This window comes from Cervus canadensis, chromosome 8 (genome assembly GCF_019320065.1).
Source record: "Cervus canadensis isolate Bull #8, Minnesota chromosome 8, ASM1932006v1, whole genome shotgun sequence".
Lineage (NCBI taxonomy): Eukaryota > Metazoa > Chordata > Mammalia > Artiodactyla > Cervidae > Cervus > Cervus canadensis.
The window spans coordinates 79,984,948-80,006,445 of record NC_057393.1 but is presented as its reverse complement, the minus strand read 5'-3'; the positions used below and the strand labels follow the sequence as shown (position 1 = coordinate 80,006,445).

At 38.6% G+C, this 21,498-nt stretch overlaps 1 long non-coding RNA gene across 11 annotated transcripts in view; it reads right to left on the bottom strand.

The window, feature by feature from the left end:
• Positions 1-21,190, bottom strand: part of LOC122446569 — a 51,435-nt gene extending 30,245 nt beyond the window's left edge. For 2 of the 11 annotated variants that reach the window (XR_006270913.1, XR_006270914.1), the window contains exons 1-5: positions 21,001-21,181; positions 13,694-13,847; positions 6,356-6,477; positions 5,769-5,867; positions 3,478-3,585 (exon numbers count right to left, since the gene is read on the bottom strand). This is a non-coding gene — a long non-coding RNA (uncharacterized LOC122446569). Of the gene's footprint in view, positions 1-27; positions 139-3,477; positions 3,586-5,501; positions 5,594-5,768; positions 5,868-6,355; positions 6,478-7,644; positions 7,766-8,858; positions 9,112-13,693; positions 13,848-21,000 lie in introns of all 11 variants that reach the window. The other 9 variants (XR_006270917.1, XR_006270912.1, XR_006270910.1 and 6 more) reach the window with 9 other exon arrangements.
• Between the last annotated feature and the right edge of the window lie 308 nt (positions 21,191-21,498).

Genomic DNA, 21,498 nt, shown 5'->3' with positions numbered 1-21,498 from the left:
TGAAATTAAACACAGCGTTAAAATTACCTTGATGATGGTCGATCTGTCTATTCCTAATAAATGTAAGAAGAAAACTATTTTGTCTTCATTTACTTTAGAAAACAAAGAGTGGTTGTTTCTGGCAGCATGAAAGAATTCCTATATGTAACAAATCAGTTAAAAATTTTTAGTTCATTAATTTTATTTAAAAAGTACTTCCAATGAAAACATTTCATTAAACTTATACAGAACTAACAAATTAAATTGTCCTATTTTGTTTAAATTTGTCCTCAGGACCTACCAACACAAAGTACTTGTCAGTTCAGGTATCTATATTCAAAAAACAAGTGAGATATTTTCCGTGTTATAATTAGGCTGAAAAAAGATGATAGAAAGGGGATCTCAATTTCATCAAGTTCTAATAATACTGGAGAACTATTTTGACACGAGCCAACAATAAAATAGCACTAATGGCAACAATTTAGGAATGCTTTAGGAGTTTAAAATGTTTTCCTGATTCTTGTTCCGTGTTAGCACCCAAGTTCAACCATAATCTCTCACTCGGAACATTGTAAATAGCCTATTTCTACCGTCCCAAGACTCAAATCTGTGCTTCACAAGGTATGATAGAAAAATGTCCACATAACGAATGGAAATACAGATGAAAAATGATTAATTTCACAATGATAAGCTGGCTTCATAAAGCCCTCTAAGAAAAGGATTCATCCTGTACTTACATACACATGAACATATAAGCAAGTACCTATGGAAAGTACTTTTAAGTCACCTGATTACCAAGATATATAATTATTATTCACATAAATGTCTTTAACTATATAAGATGTTAATTTTAACAAGGTATTTAACTTTCCAATAAAAGTCTGAAGTATTCCTTCAACTAACTCTTCATTATTACAAACATTAAAAACATATACATGGTGCCATTAGAGTAACTACCTATTTCTGAATAGAAGAAAAAAAAAAGGAATACATATGAAATTAAATATAAATAAATATAAATTAAATATAAATATACATAATCATCCTTAAAAGCATAAAATGACCCCCTAGCTTTCACATACATTCTAATTAGCCCCTAAGAAACTTTAAATCTAGATAGAAATGGGAAGTTTTTCAAGAGAAAGGACTTATATTCTAAAGATGTAACTGAGAAGCTGACAAGAAACAAAAAAACTTGGCAATTGAGTGGAGTCGAATTTACAATCTGTTTCACGACTGTAAAAAGTGCTGTTCATTCAAACGTGGACACAAGATCTGGGAAACCATGAAACATTAATCTTGCGGAGCTCAACCTGATAGATTCCCATTGCCTTTTAAAAAGTTGGTCTTTTGCACACAAGAGGTGAAATACACTCCTAGCTTCCTCTCCACTCCCAATATTTAGTATAATTATGCCCACCAACTCCCGTTTTTTTTCTTAGCTCAAAGGCACTCGTTCCTTTTTGTACTTAAATATTTACTATGCATTGTGGGAGAGTGCATGCATTCTCCCTTTTTCTCTAAGTAAAACTTCTCATTTTATGGGAACATGTCAGTGCTTCAAACTTAAAACCTACATATTTCTTACTCTCTCCCACAGCTACCTGTCTGTGTCTTTTTGGTTATGGCCAATGAGACAGAAATCAAACACTTCAGTCAAAAGATGATGTGCCTTTTGAAATAAATTTAACTATTTATTAAAATCTTTTTGAAATAAATTTAATTTAGTAGAAGAGAAGATCCCTTTCAATTCCTTGTATTGTTGACCTAAAACACTGAAATAATGGCTGGAACGCCAGCATCTCCCGTCGTAAGACAACTCAGAAGCTAAGGCCATGCTCTGAGGACAGAAGGGACACTTAAGAGACCGGGTCTTAATGACACTGGGGAACCACCATGGCAATCTTGGACTACATCAATCCTGGGCTGCCTACTTCTGGCATTATCGTTCATTGAGAGACAAACAAACTTTAAAGCAATATTTTTACTCTATTACAGAGTTCCCTTGGAGCCCAAGTTATCATTATGCTGTTGGCCTGAGATACTCTTCTCTATATGCAATCCAGGTCCAACCATTTCTTTGTTTCCTAGGCGTCTCCAGAGATTATCTCAAAACTCACAGGAAAGTCTTCCTCTAACTGTTCAGCTTAGATTGAACTTTTCTAAAGATATATTCTTAGTCCCTATATTTTTCCTTCCCACCACTCTTTATTGTGGATGATTTCATATTTTTGTTGTTACTTGATTAATGTACATACTCTATCATATCTTACGAAATTATAGGGAAATTTTTTTTTCTGGTCAATAGCAGTGTTGAAATAAGGTAAAAAAGGCATAGAGTCAAGCCAGCCACTAACTATATCTGCTTATCCACAATGAATCAAATCGACAATGTTGAACATTTTTAGCTATGTTTATGAAGTTCAAAGCCAAGGGCCTTGAAACAAATACTAACGTAAGTTGATTATATGAAGAAGTGATACTTAGCAAAATCATTTGCTACTTTTGTAAAGAGATTTTATTTAACTTGAAGATTTTCACTTTCATTTTGAGTAAGAAAAGAAAATCTTAAGGAAAAAAATTCTAAGAAAAGAAATAGGGTTTATCAAAGAACATATTGAGCACTTAATTTCTGATAAATATGCAGGCACCTACCGACTGTTTACAAACAAACAATAAAAAATGACTCTGTTATGGAGAAGCCCACAATGTCAGTCCACAGACGCTACTGGTAAAAAGAAGAATCACTAAAGGTCAGTCAATGAATGCCTCTTACGATAGATGAATTATGAGTTCTAATTTGGAGATGAGAAAGAAGAGAATGATAGATAGGAGTCAGCCAATATCAAGAGTTGAGATTCTCTCACAATTTTTGAAAACATAAATTCTATTGGATTCCTGGTGAAACTGTGAGGATTGTTACTAACAAATAGTCCAAAAAACCCCCCTTTATTTCTTAAAGAGACTCAAATGTTTTATTATGATTAACTTATGAACTTGTTTTTTGCTTATCTAATTTTTCTTTACAAATATTGAAAATATCTACCTTATTTTATAATAAATGCCTTAGATTTGAACATTCAAAAGACTTTCACATACATCACTGCTTGTAAGAGACTGGTTATGTGGTCAACAAAAGACCAGGAAGGTTATTCTGGGGTGATTCAGCAAACGAGGAATGAAATGTGGGGCTCCTGAATCCCATCCAGGGCTCACTTCACTGTCAGAAGCGTGGAATGGAAAAGGATTTACTTTTTCAAATTACTTTTTAAAAACCTGTATGTTATTGTAGAATGTGCAATTTCTTAGAATCCAGTCTTTTTCAAAATAGTATGCTACAGTAAGGAACTTTCAAATTCATCCAAGCAGAAAAAACTAAGATGCATGTATTAACCAATCAGTTTCTAGCACATTAGGTACAGGTACTAGACAACTAGTGCACATTAGACAAATACCTACATCTAGTGTGTTGCAGGTTAGCTACTCAACAGCACATACCTTCACATGATCAAAAACCCATGTGTCCAGTTTTGTTACATCGTGGGCACGAAAATCCTCACTGGATGCATCGTTAAGTGTGTGCAAAAATATGGTTTCCAAGGTCACCTGAAGAGGAAATTTGGGGGAAAAATTTTTAATGACATGCCACGGACCATGGTGTATGCTTGAACATATGCTGTTGCTTTTGTTCTCACAGTAACATTTTCCAATTTTACAGATACAAGTGAGTTGTAATTTAAAATGCTAAGAAAAAAAAATCACAAAGCTAGTTAGTATACAATAGTGTAAAAGACAACAGAGTTTGTCTTCAAGTAAGGATGAAACTAATCAAAGAATTTGGGCATCTAGGGATGGTACAATCTAAAACAGATTAAGTCACCTGTTTTACAAAATTCCCCAACCAAAAAGAAAATTCAAATATTTCAATTCTTTTGTTCATAAAATACATGCATTTTTCTCAATATATGAGAAAAAATACTGATAATTGCCAAACAATTTGAAAGGGTCAACAAATATATTAATCTTATACACTTGTAAGATTTTATTAAGGATCTAATTAACTTAGTGAATTTCTGAGTTAGATAGCCTCTTAAAGGTCATAAGGAAGAGATAAAATAATGACAATCTCTTATAATAATGACAAGCTAAGCTCTAATGATACTGGTTCCACTCCTCAACCATTCTACTCTTCAAATCCCAAGTAAAGATCTGAGTGAGACTGCAAGTTACTATAAGAAATGGAACACTTCTATTGGACTGTCTCCAGTTAAGGCATTGATCCTGTCCTATGAACTGTAGTCAGAAGTAGGGAGGTGAATTTGGTAAACCATAGCAACTTCATCTTCACCACTACCAAAAAAAGCTTAACTCCTTGCTCCTTGGAAGAAAAGCTATAACCAACCTAGACAGCATATTAAAAAGCAGAGACATTACTTTGCCAGCTAAGGTCAATCTAGTCAAAGCTATGTTTTTTCCAGGAGTCATGTGTGGATGTCACAGCTGGACTATAAAGAAAGCTGAGCACCAAAGAATTGATGTTTTTGAACTGTGGCGTTGGAGAAGATTCTTGAGAGTCCCTTGGACAGCAAGGAGACCCAACCAGTCCATCCTAAAAGAAATCAGTCCTGAATATTCATTGGAAGGACTGATGCTGAAGCTGAAGCATCAACACTTTGGCCACCTGATGTGAAGAACTGAGTCATTGGAAAAGACCCTGATGCTGGGAAAGGCTGAAGGCGGGAGGAGAAGAGGACAACAGAGGATGAGGTGGTTGGATGGCAGCACCGACTCGATGGGCATGAGTTTGAGTAAACTCCGGGAGCTGGAGATGGACAGGGAGGCCTGGTGTGCTGCAGTCCACGGGGTTGCAGAGAGTCGGACACGAGTGAGCGACTGCACTGAACTGAGGGAGTATATAGACGGCAGGCAGTGTGAGCTTTTGGACCTGCTCTACGTACTAATGTTCTGTGACTGTCATACAGAAAATTCTGAATATCTCTTTTGCTTTTGAGATATAGAATAATCTTTAATAATTCCGATTGTTATCATTTATAGTATAATGATACCCATGGCTAAAGGTCCAAAGCTTTTCATTAGGTGAAATGCTACAATGCTCTCACTAAAAAGCACTTAATAACATAAAATTCAAGTGGAATCCAGCTGATTCTAGAAAATGATGGAAATGAATTTTCTCATCAAGAGATGTTCTCATACTTGCAGATTCATGCACAGAAACACAACAAATACAACAAATCTCAATGGCATGATCTTGAACACATGAAAATAGAAGTTATAAATATAAATTTTAACATTTAAATCTTTATGTGATTATCTACTAATTTCTTAATAATCAAAGTAAGTGAACATCATCACCATAATGAAATCATTGTAATAAGCGTTTTGGTCAATACTTCACATGAATTAACTTATTTAATGCCCAAAACAAACCCATAAGATAGAAATTATTATTATCACATTTTACAAAAAAGAAAACTGAAATTTAGAGAAGTTATCTAACTTACCCAAGATTAAAAAGCTGTTAGATGTTAGAATCATATACCATTTCACTGAATCCAAGGTATTTAAACTGTATAATCCAACATTTTAAGTACAACTAAGATGAAAAAAAATCAAACTCACACATCTATTATAACATACACTCATTTCAAAGATGTTAAATGTGTCAAAACATGTATCTCATAATCAGTAAAATGTAGCATATATTTTAAATTACCATATTGATTGATTGCCTACCTAGTATCTGGGGAAATAGAATCAGTGACTCCTACCTTTGGCAAACATAGTCAGGATGTCTGGGCTTCCCCAGGACTGTGTGTACCTGGTTTCATTAAGAAGAGAATCAAATTCTGCAGGATTTTCCTTCCAGCCTTCAGGTAATTGAGAAAAAAAAAACCAAACAATGACAATAGTAACATTTAGATGGTGAAGTGTTGGTATGGCTTCTGAAGAAGCATTTTTCAAATGATAACAAAGAGGATTAACTGCAGAACAAATGCAAAACTTACAACAGATTTTGTTATCTGTATTATATTACAAATTTTTTTTTTTAAAAAGCTTACAACAGTTAATTGACTTCTTACTAAAATACAGAATCACTTTTGAACTTTTGAGAGTTAACATCTAGGAAAACCAGAGATCCATCCAATCATATTCTATCAACAGGACACGATGATACAAGATTGAAGTTTTATTCTTGAGTCAGTCCCAGTGCGTGTTTAAGTGACTTAGGCAAGCTAAATGACTTGTCAAAAGGATCTCAAAATGTACTTTGCTTTGTGTCATGATTCAGTATTAAAGAAGCAATATTTATGCAATCAATCTCTTCATGTGATAAAATCATCTAAAGAGACAGTACCTTTGGCAACTGCACTGACATCTTCATAAAACCCTGCAATCATGGCCACGTGCCCGGGCCGAGACTCGGTCGGCACACATGTGTGAGAGATGCCCCAGCTGCCTTCGTTCATTACGACATTCCTGAAAGGTATCACAGACGAGGAGTCAGCACACACTATGACCACATGCTCTGTTAAGGCTTTAGAAAAACAAGATCACCACAGAAGAAATCCAATCAAAAGAAAGAGTCAAAATTTAAGAAGGAATCTTTCTGATCCCAGCTGGGCTCAGTCCAGTTCCTCCCACCAGACTGATTCCGTGGCATAAGAAAGCCCAAGGAACTTTCTTAGACAAGGAACCACCCAACCACTGCACAGAATCACAAAACAAAATACACGCTACAGCTCTAAGTCACAAAGTATTGAAACGTTGTGTTCTATAAGAAATCACTGATACACAAAGTATTACTTTGTCAATGTTAAATTTTATTAGGTGTGATGATGGTGTTGTGATCATGTTGAAGTCCTTGTTCTTAGGAGATACACACTAAAGTGTTTAGGGGTAAAGTGTTAAAATATTTTGCTTTCAAATTATCAGGAAAAAATAATTAAAGTTTAAGTGTGTATATGTGTGTATGTGTGTGTTGGGACAGAGAATGCAAATATGAAAAATGTTTAAAATGGTCATATCTAGATTAAGGATATACAGATGAATATTCATGATATAATCCTTTTAACATTTCTCTAGTTAAAAGTTTTTCAAAATAAAAAAATTGAGAGGAACCAGCTATACTCTCAAATAGGAGTTAAATTATCTTTCTAAATTTGAGATTAAAACAAGTCAAAAGTTTCTTTTGATAAAATGTATCACCATTCTTTAAGCTGTCTAAGGGTGATTTGCAAAATGTGGAGAAAAATGCAAAAGTAACAGTAATGCCATGGCCGGTGAAAGGCCAGCGGAGCAACAAGTTATGAAACACGAATTCACTTGTAACAGTTTTCAAGCTGAACTCTCAACTCTCAAAATGTTCTGGAGAGAAGTACCTAAAAGTGATGATTTAGATACTTTTATTTTCGACTTATAACCAAACAGACTTTGGTAAAATACATACATAAAAAGTAAAAGGCTTGAAAAACCATTACACCACATGTTAAGAGAGAAATATTTTTTAACTTCTTCAGTTCTATAATGGAAACTGAACTCAAGCAAAAACAGGGAGGTATAAAGCAATGTGGATACCTCTCTTGAGAAACATTTTGATCAGATCGTATTTTTAAAAAAATGAAGTGAGAAACAAAGAAAACCTACCAAAAAAGGCTTCAGAAGCAGCTAGAATGGCAGACAACACATGGCGCATCACCGGGGAGCCCTTGGCCCTCCACACAACACCGCAGGGAGAGACAGGCGCGGTCAGAGAAGCTCATCTTTGCTTTAACAACCAGAATATTTTAATGTCATTAACTTTGCAATGAATTACATTTCTCTCCTCTCTATGACGACTAAGAAACTCAACCAAATATATCACCCCAATTTTTAAACTAGTCATAGAAATTTATGTTACATATTTTTGTGTACTGAACCTAACCCTGACAACCTTATTTTCCTACTCGTATTTTCCTATTGCCCTGAGTTGCTTGTTTCTTTGTATCCTTTAATATATTATGCATTTCTTTGATGCACCATAAATTTATTCCTGGAAATCTGACATAGACTTCAGGTTCATTCATTCTTCTAGCAGTCAACAAATATTTATTAACTGCCTACTATGTTTTAGGAACCAGAGATAATGTAGTGTATAAAACAAAGTCCCTGCCTTAGTGGAAGTTGTACATGCTAAGTAGTACCATAAAGAAAATCAAAATAGGGTAGAGGGATAGGAAGCAATGATGACAGGTAGGGACAGGGGAAAGATAGACAATTTTAGATAAACTTCCCTTGAATTTGAGTTTTAATCTCTCCACAGTAGCATTAGGAAGGGCTTTTGAGGGGCTTGCTATGAATGAAAAAAAAAGAATAGTTGATTGCAAGAACCCCACAGGTCCAAAAAATATTTCTTTTCAAAGCCACTTAACAGAATCCAAAATTATCATATTACATAGTGATATAAATTTGGAAGGCTTTATTTTATAGAAAACATATTTTGAATTGAAATTTATATTTTTTAGCTAAATACCTTTGTAATTGGCAATTCACTGAAATTTATGCTTGTCATTACTTAAAAATTGAACAGTCTTAGTTTACAAAAAAGAAAAAAAGATAATATACTGAGTTGTAAGCCAGGATTCAGAAATCAGGACAAGTGAGGCCAAGCAGCTAAGGTCATGCATTTCGACTACCTGGTATCAACTTCCACAATAACAGAAGTAACTGTAGAAGGAAACACATTTGCTAATTTCTATGACAAGGACAGAGGCATATGTGCCCTACTCTCTTTTTCATCATCACCCCTCTACCCAATGTGAGATAAACAGTATCAGTGTAACAATTTCCAGAGATGTCTTTGTACCAGTTGACATGCTTACCTAACAAATGGTGCCCTAGAATTTCCATCTTCATCTAATCCATAAAGTTTATGTGCTCGCAGGCCATCAGCGACAAACAGCACTAATTGTTTTGCTGGGGGAGGCAGGGGTGTAAACTGAGGCGTCATCCCATGAACCAAAGGAGAGGTGAAACACATGTTGAAGATGGAGGCGAAGAACACGAAGTGCACGAGCAATCCCGAAGTAATGTACAGCGGCATATCCAGAGGAACTAATCTATCTCCAAGAGAAACTGGAAAGAGGGGGCAAAACTAAATCTGGGTAAGCCTTAGTGCAAACAAGTATGTTTTCAACTTATTTGATGACTAGAGCTGCCTTCCTCATTTTTCAGTCTCAAAAAACTTCTTCATTTGGTGGACACTTTTTATTTCCTCCATCTTTCAATGAGCTTCTTTGTTCTGCGGCTACTTGCCTCATCTACATGGCTTTCAAGTTTTCAAGATGTGCTAAGAGGGCTTCCCTAGAGGCCCAAACGGTAAAGAATTCGCTGGTAATGCGGGAGACCTGGGTTCGGTCCCTGGGTTGGGAAGATCCCCTGGAGATGTGGAACTGCAACATACTCTAGTATTCTGGCCTGGAGAATTCTATGGACAGAGGAGCCTGGCGGGCTCTAGTCCACGGGGTCACAAAGAGTCGGACACGACTGAGCGACTTAAAAAAAAGAGAGAGAGTGAGTTCTTAACATAAGATCTACCCTCTTAAAGTTTTACGTGTAAAATACAGTATTTCAAACTACAGGCACTGTTATACATCAGATCTCGACAACTTATTCACTTTGCATAAGCGAGATTTTACAGCCATTGAACCACCACTTTCTTCCCTCAACACACCCCAAGCCCATCATTGGGTGGATTATCTTCTGGATTATCTCCGACAAGGAGAAATGTGCACATCTGTCCTCCTGTGACTGACTTGTTTCACTGAGCAGTATATCCTCAACAACATAACCATTACATTGGCCAAAACTTGGTATTGTTATCTGTTTGATTTTGTCCAGTCTGTTAACTTATTGTGGTTTTAATTTACATTTCTCTGGTGATCAATAATATTGAGCTACATTACATGCATGTAATGGACATTTTTTAATCCTCTTTTATCCCCTTTTCATTTTTTTAACTGTGTTTTTCAAAGAGCAGTGCTTATAAATTCTTAAAGTTCAGTGAATTAACTTTTCTGTTGGCGATTGTATTTTGTGTTCCACCCAGGGAATTTTTGTAGATGACAACACTTTCTTTAGTACAGACTTTTAATATTTTTATTTTAAAACAATTTCAAGTTCAGAGAAAAGTTGCAATAATGGTACAAACATCCATACACCCCTTAGCCATATATCTTTAACATTATCATTTTTCTCTGGTCCTTGCCTCATCTCTTTAACTTACCCCTCTTGTGTGTGAGTGTGTGTGTGGGGGGTGGGGGGTGGGGGGTGGGGGGAGGCGGGTGTATACTTCAGTGTTTACTTTCTGATAATAATGATACTCCCCTATGTACCTACAGTGGTTACCAACATCAGTAAACTCAACGTCAGTATTTTACCTAATCTACCATTTATACTCCAACTTTTTGAAGTGTCCCAGTAATGTTCTTGACAGCATTTTTATTGCTTTATTGAGGCATAACTGGCCTGTCATAAGCTGTGTACATATTTAAAGTGTATAATAATCACAGGAGAGTGAACATACTCATAACCCTCAAATGTTTCCTCATGCCCCTGTGGTTCATCCCTATATATTTCACTTTTTTATGTTATTGTAAATGGTATTTATTTCAGTTTCCCCTCCTTAGTTTTTAAATTACCGCTGATTTTTATATATTCACCTTGTATTCTGCAACACTGAAAAACTGTTATAGTAGTTTTTACGTAGATGCCTTTTGATTGTCCAAGGAGAAAAATTATGTCACCTGTGAATAAAGGACTTCATCCTTATCAGTCTATATACTTTTTATTTATGTCTCATGCTTGTACTGTTCAGGACTTCTAGTGTAATGTTGAATAGGTGTGGAAACAACAGAAATCCCTGCCGTGTTTCCAGTCTTATGGTGAAAGTTGTCAGTTTTTCAGGTTTTTTTTTCATAGATTCCTTTTGTTGCATTAAAGAAGTTCTCTTTTAGTCTCAATATGCAGTTCTAAAGTTGTGAATGAAAAATGCCAGATTTTGTCGAGTGCTTTTGACAAAAGCAAAAGTCAGAGGGGAGGATCATGTGAGATCCTCTCCCGTGAGAGGACCAAGACCATCTGGTTTTTCTCTTTTGGTCTCTCCTGGTGTGGGGTCTCTCCTGCTGCGGGGTCTCTCCTGATGTGGGGTCTCTCCTGGCGTGGGGCCTCCTGGTGTGGGGTCTCCTAATGTGGTGTCTCCTAATGTGGTGAACTACAATGATGGAGTTTCAAATGTTAAACCAAGCTAGGGTTTCCAGAATAAACTGAACTTAATCATTAAGTATTATCCTTCCTATATATTCTTGGATTTTATTTGCTAAAATATTTAGCATTTTAAATTAATATTTATTAGTGATATTAGACTATAATTTTTTTTTTGTAATGTCTTTCTCTGGTTTTGGTGTCAGACAATGCATTGGGAAGTGTCATTACCTTTCATGTTTTGGAAGAGTTTGTGTAGAATCAGTACTATTTCTTCCTTTATTGTGTAACAGGATATCAATGGCTCAGAGTTTCCTTTGTTGGAAGGTTTTTAACTATAAATTCAATTTCTTCATATGCAGAGAGATACTAAGATTATTTACTACTTGCTGAGTAAGTTCTGGTAGTTGTATCTTTTGTCCATTTGTCCATTTCATCCAAATTGTCAAATTATTACAAAACTGTCCATAATATTCTGTTCACTTATTCTTTCTTCTATTCTCTAGCTCAGAACTCTTCTATCAGGTATCATATTTAGTTACGCAAAGTAACTCATTTTTCAACTCATTTTAATTCATTTCAGTAAGATCTTAAGCTCTATTTACAACTAAAGTACATATGGTATCTACCTAGATGTAGAGAAGCTCCCATTGACTTAAATACTCCTACCATGGTAACCTGAGTACTCTCCTTATCATGTTCACTAATAAGGAAATATCTCTATCATTTCTCACTTTCTTTTGCATTTACAAATAACTCCCTGCTCTTATGTTCTTCCTTTTCCCCACTGTTGTCACACAACTTTTCTGTAAAAAGTATCAAAGTGTCTGTGTTAAAGGATAACACAAATTTTCCACTACCCTAAAGCTTACTGAAGTAGTAAAACAAACATTTTATTTGAGAACCTTGACACTGAAGCTGTAATAGTTAACACAAAAATCTAGCTCTCTCATATAGTAACAGTGGGATCTTAGTCGGTCCCTCCCCGGCACTTTCGAGCATCACTTCCGCCTGGACTACTCAGTCCAAATCAGAAGCTCAACCCTTTACTTTAGTTTATAACTACAGAGCTATGACTCTGACTATTTGTAGTAATGTCTGCCTCTATAACTTCATGCTGATTCCAGGACAGCAAGACAGGCTTTCTCCAGTACTCGGCCCAGTCCTGGGCACTTCGTCAGGGCTATTAAATAACCTAGGATTCTCCTTTCAACGGTATGTGTAATACGCACTGTAGCCACTAGAGGCCGCCTTGCTTCTCTCTTCCCCCAGAACAGAGACACGAGCAGCGAAGGTTCAGGATAAATAGAACCACGGTAACTTTCGTATTTGTCATTTACTATACACAAAACTTCAGTGATTCCAAAATATCATCCTTCACATACTACTTACTTTATTACAGCTACGCACATATAATTAAGCACTCTTATCATTTAATGGGCTTCCCTGGTGGCTCAGAGGTTAAAGCTTCTGCCTGGAATGCGGGAGACCTGGGTTCGATCCTGAGTTTGGAAGATCCCCTGGAGAAGGCAATGGCAACCCACTCCAGTACTCTTGCCTGGAGAATCCCATGGAGGGAGGAGCCTGGTAGGCTACAGTCCGTGGGGTCACAAAGAGTCGGACACGACTGAGCGACTTCACTCCACTTTCACTCTGCATGTAAGTTAAATAAGCAGGGTGACGGTATACAGATCATTTAATATTTCTCTTTTTTTTAAATCACTTTTTATTCAGATTTAGTGAAAAAGAAAACTTTTTCAAGGATGAATCATTTGGAAATCACCTAAAAAAATGAATAACAAATAAAAATTTTAAAATACACATATGTGTATCATATAAATCATATCATAAAATACACATATATGTATCAATAAAAGTCATTTAACTTATACCTCTGGGATGTTTACCACACACTGAAAAACAATGTCAAAAATTAGAATATGTAAAAATGTATAAAAAATTAGATATTTATAAAACTTCAAAAAGTCAATGAAAATCTTGCACTGAAAATATTACTTGTGGTTATTTTAAGAGTACTAAAACAAAAAAATAATTTTTTAATCAAGAAAACAATTGAAGTGCTTGGGAAAAAGCGATCTTTTATATTTTTAGCACTAACATACAAGCATCAATGACTATCTAGATTATTCAGTGAAACATTGGCTGTAAAGACCTAGATTAATGCAAATCTTGGTAAGTAGAAGGAAAATTCCCCAACAATATTAATGGCAAATTATTATTAAATAGAAATCATCAATTGTTAATAATATCCTAGTGTTCTTGCCTGGAAAATCCCAGGGACAGCGGAGCCTGGTGGGCTGCTGTCTATGGGGTCGCACAGAGTCGGACACGACTGAAGCGACGCAGCAGCAGCAGCAGTATGCACTATTAATATTTCTTCAACATTTTTATGATAAGCAAATCTATATGCACTGTGGAAGAGAAAGGTACTTACTGAGACGACTGGCCAGTTGATTTGTTAGGGGCTTGGAAGGTCACATTAACAAGTCCATGATTACAGGATATGAGGTAGAACCAGGAAATCACAGATGTGTCATAGGAAGCTGCTGATCAAGGAAGAACTTCTACATCCAACTTCTTACAACTCTCTGAGGAAACATATTTTAAATCTATTTTCAATTTTCATTTTAGAAATCAGACCCTAAAGATACTCCCTTTGGGGCCTACTACCTTAATTGCTTTTTCTGGCTAACACTACTAAATGACTGACATCAGGTTTGTTTCGCTTTACTTTTAAAAATCTGTCAAATATTCTCAATATATACTAGTAGTACATTAATTGATAAATGATTATAACATTTGTTGTGTACTAGGTACCAGGTACTGTGACAAGCACATTCCTAAGTCTGTGTACTTTAAGTATCTCCTTGACAGAGGAGGCTGAGAGAAGTCAAGTAACCTTTTAAAAGTCTCAAGGCAAATCATTGGCAGGACAGGGATATGAAGTGTAGGCTCTTCAACCTAATAAGCCCAATCCTTGAGAGGAAGACCCTAAGTGTGGGGACCTTAGGTACAACAGATGTGTAAAATTCCCATTACACAGGCGGAAATATTGCATATAAACAATCCATTTCTAACCATGCCCTTTCCATGCCATTCCCTAGTCCTTCCCATCTTTCCATTCCAGAAATTGGTTCCATTTTCAATCTCTCTGGCAACTCAATTACAATAAAGATCAGCAATCCTTTTAGCTAAGGACTATGAAACAACACTGGTGGCTCTTTTGATACTATTTTCCTAAGATCTGGGGTTTTTTTCCATGCTTTTCTTCAATACATGGCGTGCGCACGGACACACACATAAATTTAGAATTAAACACTAGGAGCTAATGTGGGGAGGGGCCAAGATGGCGGAGGAGTAGGACGGGGAGACCACTTTCTCTCCTACAAATTCATCAAAAGAATAACTGAACGCAGAGCAAACTTCGCGAAACAACTTCTGATCGCTAGCTGAGGTCATCAGGCGCCCAGAAAAGCATCGTGAAACAACTTCTGATCGCTAGCTGAGGTCATCAGGCGCCCAGAAAAGCAGCCCATTGTCTTCGAAAGGAGGTAGGACAAAATATAAAAGATAAAAAGTGAGACAAAAGAGCTAAGGACGGAGATCCGTCCCGGGAAGGGAGTCTTAGGCGGCATTGCTTGGGGTAGGGTCCGGGCTGAGTGCCCTGAGGACAATCGGAGGGAGCTTCTGTGAGGTGCCAACTTGAACTGTGGGAGACCAAAAGAGAGAGAGTAAATTAACCGGCCGAACACACTGCCGGCCGTTTGTAGAACAAAGAGACTGAGAAAGTCCAGAGAAGAGCTCGCAGGCTGCGGACTGGCCCAGCCCCGCCGGAGGCAGGAGGCAGGGGGGAGGGGAAGGTCGCGGCGAGACACAGGGCGCAGGCACCCGACCGGCGCGGGCGGGGACTGGGGCTGGGGACGCAGAGGGCGGAAGGCGCGCGCACCCGACTGGCGCCAGCGGAAACTGAGACTGGGTCCGTGGAAGGGAGTGGGCGCGCCACACCTGGGGAGAGGGCGCCCACCAAGCCCCTGGCTGCCTGGACCGCTCTGACGGGGAAGGCACAGAGAGCAGGCGCAGCTTTTCCTTCCGCGCTTTTGTGTAACACCCGAGGGCTGGCACCTCGCGCAGCGCGGGGCGCGCTCCATATGGAGCAGCCGGGAGCCTGAGCAGCGCAGACGGAGAAAGCAGCGTCAGGCGCCAGCCCCTCCCCGCAGAGCAACAGAACTAGCTACCTGAATAAGAGTCCACCTCCGCCCGCCTGTGTCAGGGCGGAAATGAGGCTCTGAAGAGACCGGCAAGCAGAAGCCAAATGAACAAAGGGAACCGCTTCAGAAGGGACTGGTGCAACAGATTAAAATCCCTGTAGAAAACACCGACTACACCGGAAGGGGCCTGTAGATATCGAGAAGTGTAAGCTGGAACGAGGAGCTATCTGATACTGAGCCGAACCCACACTGGCCGCAACAGCTCCAGAGAAACTCCTAGATATAATTTTACTTTTTTCTCTTTTTTTCTTTTTTCTTTTTTATTTTTTCTCTTTTATTTTCCTTTAAAATTCCCTATTACTCCCCCATTACTCCTTAACTTTCATTTCCATAGATTTTTGCGATTTTTTTAATTAGGGAGAAAAAAAATTTTTTTTTTCTTTCTTTTTTTTTCTTTTTTCTTTTTTTTTTTCTCTTTCCTTTTTCTCTTCTATTTTCTATTTTTCTTTTTCTCTTATTTCTTTTAAAGTCCTCTAGTACTCCTCTACTACTCCTTAATTTTCATTTTCAATACACTATAACCTTACAAAAAAAAAAAAGAGAAGCCCTATTTTTAAACCGAAGATTATTCTCTCCCAATCTTGACTCTCTGTTTTCTACCTCAGAACACCTCTATTTCCTCCTTTCCCCTTCTCTTCCCAATCCAATTCTGTGAATCTTTGTAGGTGACTGGGCTATGGAGAACACTCTGGGAACAGACAGCTGCGTAGATCTGTCTCTCTCCTCTTGAGTCCCCCTTTTTCTCCTCCTGCTCATCTCTATCTCCCTCCTCCCTCTCCTCTTCTTCATGTAACTCTGTGAACCTCTCTGGGTGTCCCTAACGGGGGAGAATCTTTTAGCCATTAACCTAGAAGTTTTCTTATCAGTGCTGTATAGTTGGAGAAGTCCTGAGACTACAGGAAGAATAAAACTGAAATCCAGAGGCAGGAGACTTAAGCCCAAACCTGAGAACACCAGAAAACTCCTGACTACATGGAACTTTAAGTAATAAGTGACCATCCAAAAGCCTCCATACCTACACTGAAACCAACCACCACCCAAGAGCCAATAAGTTTTAGAGCAAGACATACCAAGCAAATTCTCCAGCAACGCAGGAACATAGCCCTGAACGTCAACATACAGGCTGCCCAAGGTCACACCTAACACATAGACCCATCTCAAAACTCATTACTGGGCACTCCATTGCTCTCCAAAAAGAAGAAATCAAGTTCCACGCACCAGAACACTGACGCAAGCTTCCCTAACCAGGAAACCTTGACAAGCCAATCGTCTAACCCCACCCACTGGGTAAATCCTCCACAATAAAAAGGAACCACAGACCTCCAGAATACAGAAAGCCCACTCCAGATACAGCAATCTAAACAAGATGAAAAGGCAGAGAAATACCCAACAGGTAAAGGAACATGAAAAATGCCCACCAAGTCAAACAAAAGAGGAGGAGATAGGGAATCTACCTGAAAAAGAATTTAGAATAATGATAATAAAAATGATCCAAAATCTTGAAAACAAAATGGAGTTACAGATAAATAGCCTGGAAACAAAGATTGAAAAGATACAAGAAATGTTTAATAAAGAACTAAAAGAAATAAAAAAGAGTCAATTAAAAATGAATAATGCAATGAATGAGATCAAAAACACTTTGGAGGGAACCAAGAGTAGAATAACGGAGGCAGAAGATAGGATAAGTGAGGTAGAAGATAAAATGGTGGAAATAAATGAGGCAGAGAGGAAAAAAGAAAACAGGATCAAAAGAAATGAGGACAACCTCAGGGACCTCTGGGACAATGTGAAACGCCCCAACATTCGAATCATAGGAGTCCCAGAAGAAGAAGACAAAAAGAAAGGCCATGAGAAAATACTCGAGGAGATAATAGCTGAAAACTTCCCTAAAATGGGGAAGGAAACAGCCACCCAAGTCCAAGAAACCCAGAGAGTCCCAAACAGGATAAACCCAAGGCGAAACACCCCAAGACACATATTAATCAAATTAACAAAGATCAAACACAAAGAACAAATATTAAAAGCAGCAAGGGAGAAACAACAAATAACACACAAAGGGATTCCCATAAGGATAACAGCTGATCTATCAATAGAAACCCTCCAGGCCAGAAGGGAATGGCAGGACATACTGAAAGTAATGAAAGAGAATAACCTACAACCTAGATTACTGTACCCAGCAAGGATGTCATTCAGATACGAAGGAGAATTCAAAAGCTTTACAGATAAGCAAAAGCTGAGAGAATTCAGCACCACCAAACCAGCTCTTCAACAAATGCTAAAGGATCTTCTCTAGACAGGAAATGCAGAAAGGTTGTATAAACCTGAACCCAAAACAACAAAGTAAATGGCAACGGGACCACACCTATCAATAATTACCCTAAATGTAAATGGGTTGAATGCCCCAACCAAAAGACAAAGATTGGCTGAATGGATACAAAAACAAGACCCTATATATGCTGTCTACAAGAGACCCACCTCAAAACAAGAGATACATACAGACTAAAAGTGAAGGGCTGGAAAAAAATATTTCATGCAAACTGAGACCAAAAGAAAGCAGGAGTCGCAATACTCATATCAGATAAAATAGACTTTAAAATAAAGGATGTGAAAAGAGACAAAGAAGGACACTACATAATGATCAAAGGCTCAATCCAAGAAGAAGATATAACAATTATAAATATATATGCACCCAACATAGGAGCACCGCAATATGTATGGCAAACACTAACGAGTATGAAAGAGGAAATTAATAGTAACACAATAATAGTGGGAGACTTTAATACCCCACTCACAACTATGGATAGATCAACTAAACAGAAAATTAACAAGGAAACACAAACCTTAAATGACACAATGGACCAGCTAGACCTAATTGATATCTATAGGACATTTCACCCCAAAACAATCAACTTCACCTTTTTCTCAAGTGCACACGGAACCTTCTCCAGAATAGATCACATCCTGGGCCATAAATCTAGTCTTGGAAAATTCAAAAAAATTGAAATCATTCCAGTCATCTTTTCTGACCACAGTGCAGTAAGATTAGATCTCAATTACAGGAAAAAAAATTGTTAAAAATTCAAACATATGGAGGCTAAATAACACGCTTCTGAATAACCAACAAATCATAGAAGAAATCAAAAAAGAAATCAAAATATGTATAGAAATGAATGAAAATGAAAACACAACAACCCAAAACCTATGGGACACTGTAAAAGCAGTGCTAAGGGGAAGGTTCATAGCATTACAGGCTTACATCAAGAAACAAGAAAAAAGCCAAATAAATAACCTAACTCTACACCTAAAGCAATTAGAGAAGGAAGAAATGAAGAACCCCAGGGTTAGCAGAAGGAAAGAAATCTTAAAAATTAGGGCAGAAATAAATGCAAAAGAAACTAAAGAGACCATAGCAAAAATCAACAAAGCTAAAAGCTGGTTTTTTGAAAAAATAAACAAAATTGACAAACCATTAGCAAGACTCATTAAGAAACAAAGAGAGAAGAACCAAATTAACAAAATTAGAAATGAAAATGGAGAGATCACAACAGACAACACTGAAATACAAAGGATCATAAGAGACTACTACCAGCAGCTCTATGCCAATAAAATGGACAACTTGGATGAAATGGACAAATTCTTAGAAAAGTATAACCTTCCAAAATTGAACCAGGAAGAAATAGTAGATCTTAACAGACCCATCACAAGCAAGGAAATCGAAACTGTAATCAAAAATCTTCCAGCAAACAAAAGCCCAGGACCAGATGGCTTCACAGCTGAATTCTACCAAAAATTTAGAGAAGAGCTAACACCTATCTTACTCAAACTCTTCCAGAAAATTGCAGAAGAAGGTAAACTTCCAAACTCATTCTATGAGGCCACCATCACCCTAATTCCAAAACCAGACAAAGATGCCACAAAAAAAGAAAACTACAGGCCAATATCACTGATGAACATAGATGCAAAAATCCTTAACAAAATTCTAGCAAACAGAATCCAACAACATATTAAAAAAAATCATACACCATGACCAAGTGGGCTTTATCCCAGGAATGCAAGGATTCTTTAATATCTGCAAATCAATCAATGTAATACACCACATTAACAAATTGAAAGATAAAAACCATATGATTATCTCAATAGATGCAGAGAAAGCCTGTGACAAAATTCAACACTCATTTATGATTAAAACTCTCCAAAAAGCAGGAATAGAAGGAACATACCTCAACATAATAAAAGCTATATATGACAAACCCACAGCAAGCATCACCCTCAATGGTGAAAAATTGAAAGCATTTCCCCTGAAATCAGGAACAAGACAAGGGTGCCCACTCTTACCACTACTATTCAACATAGTGTTGGAAGTTTTGGCCACAGCAAATTAAATTCAGAGCAGAAAAAGAAGTAAAAGGAATCCAGATAGGAAAAGAAAAAGTGAAACTCTCACTGTTTGCAGATGACATGATCCTCTACATAAAAAACCCTAAAGACTCTACCAGAAAACTACTAGAGCTAATCAATGAATACAGTAAAGTTGCAGGATATAAAATTAACACAGAGAAATCCCTTGCATTCCCATATACTAACAATGAAAAAACAGAAAGAGAAATTAAGGAAACAATACCATTCACCATAAACACTAGGAGCTAATGTTCTATTAAAAAAAATGCTTCCAATTCTTGGTATTAAAAATATCAACAACAACAACAAAAAACTTCTACTGAAAACAAAACAAAAACCCCAAGTTCAGTTCAGTCGCTCAGTCGTGTCTGACTCTTGCGACCCCATGGACTGCAGCATGCCAGGCTTCCCTGTCCATCACCAACTCCCCGAGCTTGCTCAAACTCATGTCCATTGAATCCTTGATGCCATCCAACCATCTCATTCTCTGACGTCCCCTTCTCCTCCCTCCTTCAATCTTTCCCAGCATCAGGGGCTTTTCCAATGAGTCAGTTCTTCGCATCAGGTGGCCAAAGTATTGGAACTTCAGCTTCAGCATCAGTCCTTCCAATGAATACTCAGGACTGATTTCCTTTAGGATGGACTGGTGGGATCTCCTTGCTCTGCAAGGGACCCTCTGAGGGACAGCATTTGACGTTTTGAAGCGTCCCTATAGTGCAAGCTGTGTTTTAAACCACAAGTGCTTACTGCGTTCCTAATTGTTTGTTACCGAAGTCGAGACTATCGGGATATTCGCAGATCCAAGCAGATCCCAACGTCCCGCTGCATTTTCCATTGGCTCTGTCCCTGTGCCGCACCCAGGCCCCAGGGGCCCGCAGGCACGAGACTGGGAGGGCAGGGAAGAGGAAGCAAGCCCCCTTCTGACCACCGGCCCTGCCGGGCACCCGCCACCCCGGCGAGGAAAACTTCAGCAGCGGGCAGCGCACACCGCAGGAGCGAAGTAAGAGGGGGCAGCGCACCCCAGCGAGCGCCAGTGTCGGGCCTGGCACCTGCCCCCACTTCTCCCGGACTCTACCTGGGCTTGAGCAGGTCAGGCCTGACCTGGGGAACGAGGCCTCGTCAGCGAGAAGGCGGGGTCCGGCTGCGAGTCAGAGCTCCCCTCCCGCGCAGAAGAGAAGGCTCCTAAACCACCGTCACAAACCCCGCTCAACCACGAAACGCCGCTGACACTTACTGGCCAGAAGCTACTCTCGCGATAATTCACGGGTCAGTCCTCCGTGACTCCAATCCCGGCCCCTACCTCCTGCGACCAGTCAAAAAGGAGTGGGGTGGGGCTTTCCCTTTGAGCAGGGCGCGGGGCCCCTCAGTCTCTGCTCACTAGCGTGGGGAGCAGGCGGGGCGGGGCGGGGCACGCGCCATTTCTCGCGAGACCGGGGACCAGGAAGACGCCCGCAGAGCCGTGTTGCTGGTGCAGCCGTGGCTGAGGCAGTGGCTTCTGCTGCCGCTGCAGCCTCCGGACGGTTCGTCTGCGAGCCTGCGCCTGGTCTCCAGGTGAGGAGGCGGAACGTGGCAA